This window comes from Phyllostomus discolor, chromosome 3 (assembly GCF_004126475.2).
Source record: "Phyllostomus discolor isolate MPI-MPIP mPhyDis1 chromosome 3, mPhyDis1.pri.v3, whole genome shotgun sequence".
In the NCBI taxonomy this organism is placed as follows: Eukaryota; Metazoa; Chordata; class Mammalia; order Chiroptera; family Phyllostomidae; genus Phyllostomus; species Phyllostomus discolor.
The window spans coordinates 195,114,427-195,127,385 of NC_040905.2; the positions used below are offsets into that span (position 1 = coordinate 195,114,427).

At 43.8% G+C, this 12,959-nt stretch overlaps 1 protein-coding gene across 9 annotated transcripts in view; it reads left to right on the forward strand.

Moving 5' to 3' along the window:
• PALM2AKAP2 (PALM2 and AKAP2 fusion) overlaps positions 1–12,959 on the forward strand; it is a 411,865-nt gene that overhangs the window by 326,227 nt on the left and 72,679 nt on the right. Inside the window, exon 1 of one of the 9 annotated variants that reach the window (XM_036022039.1) lies at positions 2,196–2,259. The exons of the other annotated variants lie outside the window; for them this stretch is intronic. The gene's annotated coding sequence lies outside the window, so the exon portion shown is untranslated. Of the gene's footprint in view, positions 1–2,195; positions 2,260–12,959 lie in introns of those variants that run through there. 9 annotated transcript variants of the gene reach the window in all.

The following is a 12,959-nucleotide window of genomic DNA, read 5'->3' on the forward strand; positions in this document are numbered from 1 at the left end:
CAGTGAAGCAGACTGTTGACAGGGGCAGAGGCGGGGTCGGGGGTGGGGGGTGAGAAAGAAGAGACAATGAGACAGTCCTGAATCTCCGTCGTCTTTCATAGGACTCCACTCTGTTTTCTGTTCTCAGAAGTGACAAGCTACGCCTTTTCGTTTATTATCTTTTCAGTGATTAAGAAAAAGGAAGATGGCATTTATGGAAAACTGCACTCATTCAATCACTTCGACTGCTTATGCCTAGTGGTAATATACATCTCTCCGCGTACATTTTCAGGATTTCTCTTGTTTCCTTAACACTGCAGGTGTGTGTCATCTGTTTCACTGGTCTGCGTAGTTTTATTACTAGGCTTCTTACTAGCCTTGCGATCTAGATAAAAACGGGAAGTAGAGCAAATGGGAACATGGGAGAAATAAATTTCACCCCTTCCACGTGGTGGCGACTCTCAGTAATACTGTGATGTGAGATGGGCAGGTACTGTGTGTTTAGATGCCCTGTTAAAACCAGCTCTAAGGCAGAAAGAAAACATTTTCCTAAAGTTGAGTCACTTAGTAAGATTTCCCAGGTGGTGGCGCTGGCTGACGGATTGGGAGGCACTTCTGGTGGTCCCAAGGCCAGTGAGCCTCGGAGGGCGATAGCAGCGGGACCACAAGGAAGAGGCAGGTTTATTCTTCCGTGACCTTTCCTGTGGCCCCTGCCTGGCTCGCTTTCCATCCTTCCTCTTTTGTCCTCCTCTCCTCTGTGGGAGCCGGATTCCACGGCCGCCTTTCAGGATCTGGCATTTACCTTAAGTTCTGGGAATTTATCAAGTGAATTCTTGCACCTTGTAGTCTTAGTAACTAACCCATCAGCTGCAGTGGCACGTAAGAAAGATGGGATGGTATGTCCAGCCAGCACAGAGACAGGATGGTATGTCTAGCCAGAGCGGGCTGCTGGCTCAGAGGCAGGGCTCCTCCTAACACAGGGCATCCTGCCCCCTCAGGAAGGATGGGGGCATGCTAAGCGCAGGCCAGGGGGGCAGAAATAACCTCTCAGAACACCCTGAGGCCAGACTGCCCACTGTGGCATGGGGTGCTGGGCCCACACTGTCAGCTCCGTGTCTCACCTGGCAAGTGGCCAAGTGGAGTGAGGTGATCCCGGATCCATCCGAGGTTTCCCAAAACTACCTGCCGTTGACCTTGGCTCTTTCCACAACAGTGCAGTCGATAGAATTTGCCTGTGGTGTCATTTGTGGACAGGGAAGAAAAACTGAGGGTGGACCCGAGAGACATGACCCATCCCTGTGTCCTCCAGCATCTGCAGACGACATGAAGGGATGGGCGTGGGGACGGAGAAGACATTGGCTTGCACAAGGTCTGGAGTTAGGACACTCACCCTTCCGTGCAGGAGGAATGCCTTGATTGGGAGAGCAGTGTTTGTAAAAAGCCTAACTTCTCTAGAGGTACATGAACCACTGAAAGGCACGATGTGTCCATGGGATTCTTCTGGTCCTTCAAATGCTGCCAGCCTGCCCAGATCCCCCACCTTGGGGAGCAGCCAGATCGCAGGGGACTGTCTGAATAACTGACTCTCGTACAGGTACTCTGCTCTCGTCTCCCAGACTTGCTCCATTCACTTCCCCGTCTGCAGAGTTCTGCCCCGGGTCCCCCTGGATCTGCCACCCCAAATGACTCTTCTCTGGCACACCCGGCTGGCTTTCCCCTCCCCTTCCCTGCTTTAACTCTGCATGGCAACTCCAGTTCGATTCTCTAAAGAGACCGTTTTATTTAAAAAAAAAAAAGAAAATCTCAGGCAATGAGAAAGAGTAGAAATGCATTACTGTTTATTTTTAGAATCTTCAGTCGGGCCTAGGAATTCACACAGCAACAAACCCAAACTGTGAAGTGTTGCCGTAGGAGAGATCTCTACCGTGGTGTTTGCCGGTGACGAGAAGGGAAAATTACAATGGATTCTGCGTCGGTCTTTTTCATAACCTCATCATAAATTCTAAAGCACAGAGTGAGCCCTGAACCTGCTATCTGCCAGTTCATCTCATGACAGGTTCTCCGTTCCGAGCAAGAGTGCGTCATCACTGGTCTTGTGTTTTTAGATAAACACAGAGCTTTGGGGGGAGAAATGCTTAAGTAAAGAGACTCAGGCTGTGCCCCCATGGGAGTTTCTGGAAATCTTCTCAGCTGGAGTACTTGCAGTGAGCCTTATGACCCGGGCTAAGGAGTGCCAAGGCGGGGCTGGCTTTTCCAGGACGTTCTGCATGGACCCACTTGGTATGTGACACTCGTGTCAGTGTTCGCCTAGCTTGTTTTATCTCAGTTAAAAGGCTTTTGTTAAAAGAACAAACAAGGGGGGAAAAAGGAACAAAGTTCAGGTGAGTCAAGAATGTATTTCAGATGCCAGCTCCAAGAATATAACTAGAGATCAAATAATATTTCTTTTTCTGAGTTTCCCCAGGGGTTATAGGTGGCACCTCCTTCTGTAACACGTGCAGAGAAACGTACATTTTGCTTTTGAGAAATTGCAGTGTCTCTATTTTGAGAAATCCCGCCCCCTGCGCCTTACCCAAAAATCTTACTTCTGAAAAATCTTTTTTAGGGGTACTGTATTTCTTAAATGTAACTAGCAAATACATTATGAGGATGTGGTAGATTTTTATTTTTCCTGGAGGAAGTTTATTGCTACTTAGTATAGCATTTTTAACTGTTACACTGTCCCATCAGGGTTTTCTATAGGTTCATATATCTCCCCACAAAATATGTATTCATGGCAAAGGGAACATAGTAACTCTACAGAGGAGGAACAGGGTAGATACCACCCTAGTCAAATATTCAAAGTTAAAGCCATCAATAATTGGACAAGTTGACACTGAGACGAAGAGAAAAACACAGCATGGGACATTCCTACGAAATGCATAACTTGGCTTCCACCACGAGAACATAGCAGATAGCCCCAAATTGGATAGTGTTGAACAGAATAACCAGTCAGTGATCTTTAAAAGTGTCAAAACCATGAAAGACCAAGAAAGTGCTCCAAGTCGAAGGGTTCTGAAGAGACATGAGAATTAATTGCTACATGGGGCCCTGGATTGGACCCTTTTGTGGGGAAGAACATCATTGGAGCAACTGTTAACAGTTGAATGGGGTGTGTGTGTAGTTTGGATGGCAGGATTCTGTCGGTGTTAACGGCATGGTTTTGAGGCGATACTGTGCTTAGGCACGAAACTGTCCTTGTTTTTTTAGGAAATGTGCATGAAACATTAGAGATCATGGGGCATTATGTCTGCCACTGACTCCAGTGTTTTTTAAAAAAAATCATACACACACAGATAGCATGTAGTATTTTAAGTTTTAGGACTGAAAATAGGTAAACCACATTATTCTAAGAGACACATTAGAAGGGTATATTCTTTAATATGGGCACGATTATTCCTGCTGTCAGTTTGACCACCCCGAGAAAATTCTAGCTGCAGCCTGGAGTACCAGCGTTTTCATGCGCCAGTCCTGTAGTCTGCCCTTGCTCTTCTGAGGTTTGAGTGGGAAGTAATTTCAACTATGCAGTGAAATGTACCAGTGTGGTGTTGCTGCCGTGCACAGGATGTAGTCTCTTTCGGGCTCAGATGCCTTATCTTCAAATTCCTCTGACACGGAGTAGGAAGCTAGTGCATAAGTTTTGAAAGACAATCAGATGTTTATGTGGTTCATAAAAATGTGTATTTTTTTCCTATGATATTTCATTCTTTCCTGATTGTGACCATGCTCCATATTTACTATAAACACTGTAGATACACAAAAGATATAAAAAGAATTTTAAAAATAAAGTGCAAATAGAATCTCACCACTCAGAAATGACATGTCACAGGTGACATTTGGGCTTATTTCTCTCTAACAGGTAGTTTTAAATTGCTCCCATTTTTTTAGGCAGCATGCTTGAGTGTATAGTTTGTATCCTAATGTTGTAACTCGTTTTGTTATAACACAAGCATTTTCCCATGTAACAAAATTTCAGATTTTTGTTTTTAGCTTTTCATTTTAATATAATTTTAAGCTTATGAACAAAAGGGATGCAAAAATAGTAGAAAAGATTTGTGTGTTCTCTTCACTGATTATTAACATTTCCCATAGTTGTTTTTTGTCTCTTCATATTCATATTCATATATAGTATATTAATTCATACATAATGTAGGCATATTATATACATTAATACATATGATTTTTTATTGCCTTCTTTTTAAGAGGGAGGGGAAGGGAGGGAAAAATAGAGGGAGAGAAACATCAGTGTGAAGGAGAAACAGCAATTGGTTGCCTCTCGCAGGTGCCCTGACCGGGACCGAACCCACAACCCAGGCACATGCCCTGACCGGGAATTGAATCGGTGGTGACCTTTCACTTTGTGGGATAACACCCATCCAACTGAACCACACCAATATTTTTATGAACCAGTTAAAACAAGTTGCAGGCATCCTGCGCCTTTATGTTACTTTATACAGTCATGGTCAAGTTTTAAAAATCAGGAAAGTTGACACTGACACAGTACTAATATCTAATATAAACTCCATTTTCAAATTTTGCCAGTTTTTCCCCAAATACCCTCTATAGCAATTTTTCAAATTCCCAAACTGGGATCGAATCCAGGGTCATTAGATGTCATGTCTCTTTAGCCCCCTTTAGTCTGGGACAGTCCCTCCACCTGTTACTTGCCATTGACATTAGTGAGGAGTCCCGGCAACATCTCTCCACGCAGGTTAGCCTGTTTTTGACACATGGTCATTAATAGCCACAAAATGTCCCACTGAGATTTACTTACATAATGGTTTATGTTGAGTGGTTTGGTGGCTTCCAGATGTTTACCTTTATAAATAATATTGCTGTGAACATGCTAACCCTTATGTTTTTATAAGCATCCCTGAGTATTTCCACTTAACAGGTCCTGGGAATGAAAATACTGTATAAATTGGCAGGGCTATAAAGATGCGTGAGGCGTATTTCCAAATTGCTTTTGGAAGGGTCAAACTGGCAGTAATAAAATTTCACCAGTTGCCAAATTCAGGTCCATTTTTGAAAGACAGGAATATAAAATGAAGACCTATAGCTGTATTCTTTGTTGTTCCTATAAAGTTTTTTCTGGTATTTGTATTTTAGATGTGCTTTCTTTAAGCAAAAATGCAAGGTCCCTCCCTGGCCAGGTCACTCAGCTAGTTAGAGTGTTGTCTCCTGCACCAAAAGTTTGCAGGTTCGATTCCCAGTCAGGGCACATACTTAACGTGCAGGTTCGATCCCTGGTCCTCTGGTCCCCCGTTCCGGGTGTGTATGGGAGGCAACCAATTGATGTTTCCCTCTCTCTCTCTCCACTTCTCCCCATTCCTTTCTCTAAAAATCAATAAAATCATATGCTTAGGTGAGGATTGAAAAAAATAACATTAAAAAGCGCTGCGTCCCAACTTTTGCACTCATAAGGGCTGGAAGTATAGAGAAGACAAGATAGTCGAGGCTGTCTCTGTAGAGTGTGTAGGAGAGCCAGTTTTTGTGGGTTACTTATTAATTTGAAATCGATCCTGACACTCGCCAAGGTAAGATGACTGTATCATTGCTTGGGGCTCCCTTTCACTGCCCGTGTAGATAAAGCTTTAATGTTTATTTTATGGGCAGTTCTTAACTTCGAGCGTATGAGTGGGACTGTCACACAGACCGCACCACCCCAGTGCCAGGCCCAGTGCTGGTCTCAGAAACAGGCCCATTGTCCCAACAGGCCTTTGTGAAAGGAAATGGGTAGATTTGGTAGATAACCACTCATTGGGCCAGTTTTGGGAATCGGTGCTCTTCGTAGTAAATAGCATAAGCCCTGGAATCTGACACTCTTAGGTCTGAGTCTCAGCTTCACCGCTTACTTTGCTGTGTGACACTGGGCAAATCCCTTAACCTCTCTGAGCCTTGGTTCCTTTATCTGTAAAAGGAGGATGGTAATAGTACCCATCTAACAGGGTGGTTGAGATAACCCATAGAAAGCACTTAGCATGATGCTCGGCATATCCTAAGCACACATTGCCTGTTAGCTTTCATAAGTATTGTTAACAGGCTCTTCTCTTTGAGGCGGTGCTTTACAGTGACCCAAGTTGCTTTCACATCTCGTGCGGTGTTGGCTCCTCCGTTTGACAGCTGGGAAACCCCAGGCTCAGGGCGGTTCTGTGAACAGCCAAAGCTAGGCCACCCATCCTCAGCGAGGCAGGGCATTCATCTCTCTGCTCTGACTCCCGCTCAGGGCTCTTCCTGAGCTCCACTGCCTGCTCCATCACTCTGTTCCGGGAGGTCCAAAGCTCTTTGGGCAAATGTTGAATAAACCCCAGGGTTCTCCCACAGATACGTCTAAATACAGACCAGGCATCGGTAACCTTTTCTGTAAAGAGCAGATAGTAAATATTTTAGGCTTTGCAGGCCATATGGTCTCTGTTGTGATATCTCGGCTGTCGGAACTTGAAAACAGACTTAGGCCATGTGTAAATGAATGGGCATGGCCACTTTCTGATAAAACCATATTTGTAAGAACTGGTGGCAACCAGATTTGGCTCAGGCGCGGGCTGTTTTATCAACCCCTGATTTAGACAGTTTGTATTTCTGGCAGGAGGCATGTGTGTTTCATTATATGGGCCACACAAGAACCTTCTTTTGAGTACTAAGACATGATGAAGAATGCTCCAATGGCTTAGGCCTACCACATAGGAGGTACTGGTCACTCCTTGCTAAATATAAGAGAACTTCATCTATCGGTCTTTTTTTTAAAGATTTTATTTATTTTAGAGAGAAGGAAAGGGAAGGAGAAAGAGAGGGAGAGAAACATCAGTGTGTGAGAGAGACATCCGTCAGTTGCCTCTCACACTCCCCCATCTGGGGACCTTGGCTTGCAACCAGGCCCGTGCCCTGACTGGGACTCGAACCAGTGCCCTTTCGGTTTGCAGGCCAGCACTCAATCCACTGAGCCACACCTGCCGGGGCGGTCTTTATTTTCCTATGGGGAATTTGTCTAACTCTATCAATGTCTATCTTTTAAAAAATCACGGTTTATTTAGCATCTGCAAATTTTAAATTTTGTTTTGTTTTTGGTCATTGTTCAGAAATGATGTTCAAAGCAGATTGGGAAAAGAGCTTTCATCCCCAAAGGCAGCTTAACAAAATATTTCCAGGTGTTCTTAGTGTTTATTATATATGAGTTTGTTGTTTTATTTTCATTCTCTTGCATCGAGGATAATTTTCAATGAAAACTCTCTTCGGGGATTTAGACAGCTTTGTTTTAACTAGAAGGACAACTCACTTGCACTCTTGTACTACTGCTAACTCAAATAATTTGAAAAACAATGTGTGAGGGCACATTTGTGCTCTCAGAAGTAAACAATTACCCTTTATAATCTAGAAAAGAACCAGCTTGTGGATACACTCGGGGTGTTTGCTCCAAGGATATTTCTCATGGTCGAAACACGTTCAGCTGTGCTTTGTCTACGAGGAGGTCTGATAACAGCAGCCCCATCAGACAGTTTAGTTCAGGAAACCTGTATAGTTGATTTGAGATACTGCCCTGGGCTGGCCGTTCAACCTTGGCTGAGTAAAGATGTTTTCTTTTAAAATTGGTCAGTCCTTTGTTGCCCTCAATGATGATTGTACATTAGCCTGCCACAAACTGTTATTTCCCACTCGGGGAATTTGATTGAGTGCTTCAGCATTGCCTGGCTCCGGTGAACGTTTTATTCGAAAGGAAGCAAACGTACCTTTCTGGTGTACAGTGAGGAAGGAGTGAGGCTACATAGTTTGTTTTCATCTTTGAACTGAGATGTTGGGTTTATCTTTGGTCTCCTTGGGTGTTTCCACGAGGAATAGCATGAAGAAGACTTGGGGGAGAGTTACTGCGACTCAGCCAGTGAACAGAGCAGCACTGCCGTTCCCTCTAGAGGAAGCACAGTGTCACACTGGGTAGCTGTCCCTTTCTACCCGTTGCCTACTGGGAGAGAGTAGGTATAGAGGTTGCCTAGAAGATCAGGGTTCCCTATGTCAGAAAGGACCTTTGTTCTCTCTCCATCATGCAGTTTCATGAACATACATGTGACTGCTACCCTATGAAAGGCACTGTCCTGGGTGTAGCCCTGGGGATATATAAACGTGTCGCCCATCATCCCTGTTACCCTGCCGCCAATCGGAAGGCAGCATCCCAGAAGGGAGACCAGTGGTCGTCAGGGGGACCGGCAGGCAAAGCCTTCCGCATCTTCTGTTTTCCTAAGAGAATGAAAACGTAGGGGAGAAAAAGCCATACATCCACCCCTTTTCCATCTCTGTGCTTTATGCCATTGGGCCAAGATTTAATAGAAGTGGCCCACCCGGTTGATAATTCTAGATAATCAAAGCCGTAGAAGAGCGGCGTCAGGTAGGGTAAGAGAGGAGGGGAGCATGATGTGGCATGTCTGCCCAGGACACAGGGGCTGTGATTGGACACGGGAAGTCCGTGCTTCAAGTGCTGTCACCTGCAGTGATTTGTCCACTCACTCCATCTGTCAAGCGTGTCCACTGGTAATTCAGAAAGAAGTGGACAAGCTGAATCTGAAAAGTGTTTTGAGCTTCTTAGGGAACCAAAGAACAAAAGTTCAAGATGATATTTTACGTCTTTCCAGAAATTGAATAAAAGACACGTATTTAAACTGCTTCAACAGGAAGGTATTGCTTTGTATGCACATTTTAATAAATAAGAGAAGGTGGTTTTTCCGATAGTCTTACTTGCTCAATTTTCCAAAGCTGCCTTCTAGAAAAATGTGTGGTTTGGAAAATCTATTACATGAGTTGATGTTGAAGGTTTTCCTCTTGATGAAAAGTGATGAATCCAAAGGTAGTTTTATTAGAGAGAAAAAAAAAATTCACAACCAGCGCCAGAGCATTTCATTGAGGGTTCAGATTGCTTGCGTTTTGGAATTCACGTTGTTAAAAAGAGAACCTGCGGAAGGCAAGGGGTTGCGACCAGAATCATGGCTTGCCTGTAATCATGTGTTCCCTTTTTTAGGGGCCCGTTTCTCCTAGTGGATCATGTTCTTAAAATAGAGCTTACTACATTTACTCTCCGGCTTGGCAGGGCCCAGCGTTTTGTTTACTGCTCCTGCTTATGTTCTGTGGACATGAACCTTTCTTTCACAGACAATCCCAGCACTGAAAAGAGCTTTTAAAGGGGGTGTGTGTATGTGTGTTGCTCTCTCTCTCTCTCTCTCTCTCAAAAAGAAAGGGAGGGAGGGAGGGAGGGATGGAGGGAAGGAGAGAGAGACAGAAAGAAAGAAAGAGAAAGAAGAAAAAAAGAAAAGAAAGAAAAAGAAAAAAGAAAAGGAAGGAAGGGAAGAAGGAGAAAGAAAGAAGAAAGAAAGAAAGAAAGAAGAAAGAAAGAAGAAAAAAGAAAGAAAAAAGGAAAGAAAGAAAAAGAAGTAAAGAGAAAAGGAAGGAAGGAAGCAAGGAAAAGAAAGAAAAAATGTTCTTGGGTGAGGATAAAACAAATAAAAATTTTAAAGCAACAAGAAAATGTCCTCAATTGAAGATTAAAAAAAAAAAAAAGGAGCTTCTGAAGATCAGCCCGTCTAGACCCCAGCACCTCTTCCCAACTGGCCTTTCTGCCAACCACTAGGGCGCCACCAGTTTTCCGTGGCAGCCCAGTCTGTATTTGGGCAGTGCCCAAGTGGTGGAACATTCTCCCTTTACTAAACTGGAATTTCTCACATGGACTTTTCTTCTTGAATGTCATCCTCATTACAGGTTTTACAAAATCTGGGCATGTCCTCGTCCCGTGACAGCCCTTCAGATACTAGAGATTTGAGGGAATGTTTGCATGTTCACACTGTACCCCCCGACCCACCCAGGCTTTCTCACTAGACTAAGTACAGCCCAGTTCCTCCATCTGGATTTTGTCTGATAGTTGAAGCCCCGCTCCACTAACCATTACCTTCCTAGTATGTGGAGTCAAGAGATGGACCTCTGTGCTGGTCCAGAGTATTGCTTCTGGTTCTTACTTAGTTTTATGCTTTTGCTAATACAGCCCAAGGTAACGCAGAAAGTAGCATCTTAATATAGGAGCTCAGGCTCTAAAGCAGCGTATGTATGACGAGGAAACTGGTGTAGTAAAAATCAGCCTCATAATCACCTATTAAGAACAGTTACAGAATCGCCGCGTGATTTTGTAACCCTTTACAATAATACCTATGTACCCTAAAGAATATAGTTAAATGCCTGGCCTAAAGAATAGAGTACAAAGAATCTTATCTGCAAAAGACTTCAGCATGAAGATGACGGCTGGAACACGTTCATCTGTTTTTCCCCCCTACCAAATGAAACCCCATGGAGGTGCTGCAAAAGGAAGTTTGTGTGGGGTTTTTGTGGTGAAGTGTCTGTAACATAAAATTCATCATTGTAACCATTTTCAAGTGTTCAGTTGAGTGTTGTTAAGTGCATTCACACTGCAGTGCAGCTGTGACCACCATCTCCCCCAAAACCTTTTCTTCTTCCCAGACTGAAACGCTGTCCCCATTAAACACGAGCTCCCCACTCCTCCCTCCCTGCAGCCCCTGGAAACTGTCCCCATCTCGAGTTTGAGTACTCCAGGGACTTCATGTAAGTGGAGTCTTACAGCCTTTGTCATTTTGTGGCTGGCTTATTTCATTCAAGGCCGTTTTTAAAAACGGTATAAATTCACAAGCACACGGATAACAGGAGAGGAGACAAGAGGAGCAGAATGTTTTTGGCTCTAAGCTGAAAAGGATATATGGCTAAAGGTAAAGAGGATTGGTCTGTTTTAAGAATATCAAAGCATTCCTGGGCCTTCGCGATCTCGTATATGAATCTGTTGGCTCTCGGCCTTCCCCACAGATGGCTTAGGGTCTACTTTTTTCAGGTCTGCAAAAATTTTTTTTCTTTTTTAAAGATTTTTATTTATTTATCTTTAGGGGGAAGGGGAGAGGGAGAGAAATATCAATGTGTGGCTGCCTCTCGTGCATTTCCTTCTGGGAACTGGCCTGCAGCCCAGGCATGCGCCCTGACTGGGAATCGAACTGCGATCCCTTGGTTCACAGGGCCTGCACTCAATCCACTGAGCTATACCAGCCAGGGCCAAAAAAATTTTTTTTCAAATAATTATTTATGTGTTTGCTTTCTAGCTTTCAAAGTTTTATTTAAAAAACCACTAGTGGCAAAGAGAAGATCAGCAAGCTTCCAGTGGGAGAAAAATAGATGACATGCAGAGGTCGGGAATCCAGCTGGGTTTTGACTGCTAGGCAAAGGGAGAGAAGATCTGTTATCAACTTCAGGGAAAACAGTAGGGTGTTTACAAAAGGAACAGCCAGTATAGTGTACCACGTGGCTCACCTGAAAGGAGAGTTATGTAATCGTGGTAATACTGACCTTTAGAAGTTTTAGTATAATTACATTGAGAGGATAGGGGCTTGGGAGGGGTAGACATGTGTGGTGAGGGCAGAGTGAAGAAAAATCCTAGCTCTGGCTGGCGTAGCTCAGTGGATTGAGCGTGGGCTGGGAACCAAAGTGTCCCAGGTTCAATTCCCAGCCAGGGTACATGCTTGGGTTGCAGGCCATAATCCCCAGCAACCACACATTGACGTTTCTCTCTCTCTCTCTCTCTATCTCCCTCCCTTCCCTCTCTAAAAATAAATAAATAAAAAATTTTTAAAAAAAAGAAAAATCCTGTCATCCTCATTTTCCACATTGCAAGTCAATGTAAATAGTGTCAAGAACTAAAAAAAAAATCACAAGGAAGCAATATAAAATTATTACCAAAATCCTCTCAAATGCTTACTTTTTTGGAGGAAGAATAGAAGGGAAGTAGGGTAAGGGTGTGGAATTAAGGGATTGTGGTGTTTTATAAAATCCACAGGACTCTCAGATGCTTTAATAAAAATAGTAATTAAAATGAAAGGGAATAAGCCCTGGCTGGCGTAGGTCAGTGGATTGAGCACAGGCGTGAACCAGGCATCGCAGGCTCGATTCCCAGTCTGGGCACGTGCCTAGGTTGCAGACCATGGTCCCCCAGCAACTGCACATTGATGTTTCTCTCTCTCTCTCCCTCTCTCTCTCTCTCTTTCTCTCTCTCTCTCTCTCTCCCCCCACTTCCCTCTCTAAAAATAAATCTTTAAAAAAAAGAAATATCAAATAATTTAAAAAATTAAAGGGAATATGGGGAAAGGAAAAGAAAAGGTACTAAAGTATATGCTCCAGCAAGACGAGGGAGTAAATAAAAACAGAAGGCCAGGGATCCCCACTTAGGAGCATGCCAAGTGTAGTCCAGCCACCAGCCAAGCAAGACTGCAGCAGGCAGGCACAAAGTGTGGGACATGATGGATTTTTCTGATCAACTCAACTATTTAGAAAATGCTACTGTGAGGGATTACAGACCTTGTGAAATTGTGGGAAGAGTTAGAAATATGCATGTAGAAAACTAAGAATTGGGGAAAAGGGGTGATTAATTATTCATTCCAGAGAAAAACATAAAATGAGACAAGGAAACATAATCATCATGTGCTTCTTAGGTCACCATTGCACAAAATTTACAGGAGCTTAATAATGTAAACACTTAAGACAAATTGCCCTGGCTGGTGTAGCTCAGTGGATTGAGTGCTGGCCTGTGAAACAAAGGGTGGCAGGTTCGATTCCCAGTCAGGGCACATGCCTAGGTTGTAGGTTGGGTCCCTAGTGGGGGGCATATGAGAGGCAACCACACACTGATGTTTCTCTCCCTCTCTTTCTCTCTTCCTCCTCTTTAAAAAGAAACTATTTTAAAAAAAGAAAGAAAAAAGAAAAATTAATCAAACTTTGTGAAGTAAATAACATATTGGGAGAGCGGGCAATATCGACCTCTCTTTGGCAGCCATATCGCTTCTTGGCCCAGCGCACACCAGCAGGCTCCTGGACACGCTGGCAGTATTTTCCATCCCTGTCCTACATAGTGTATTTGTCTC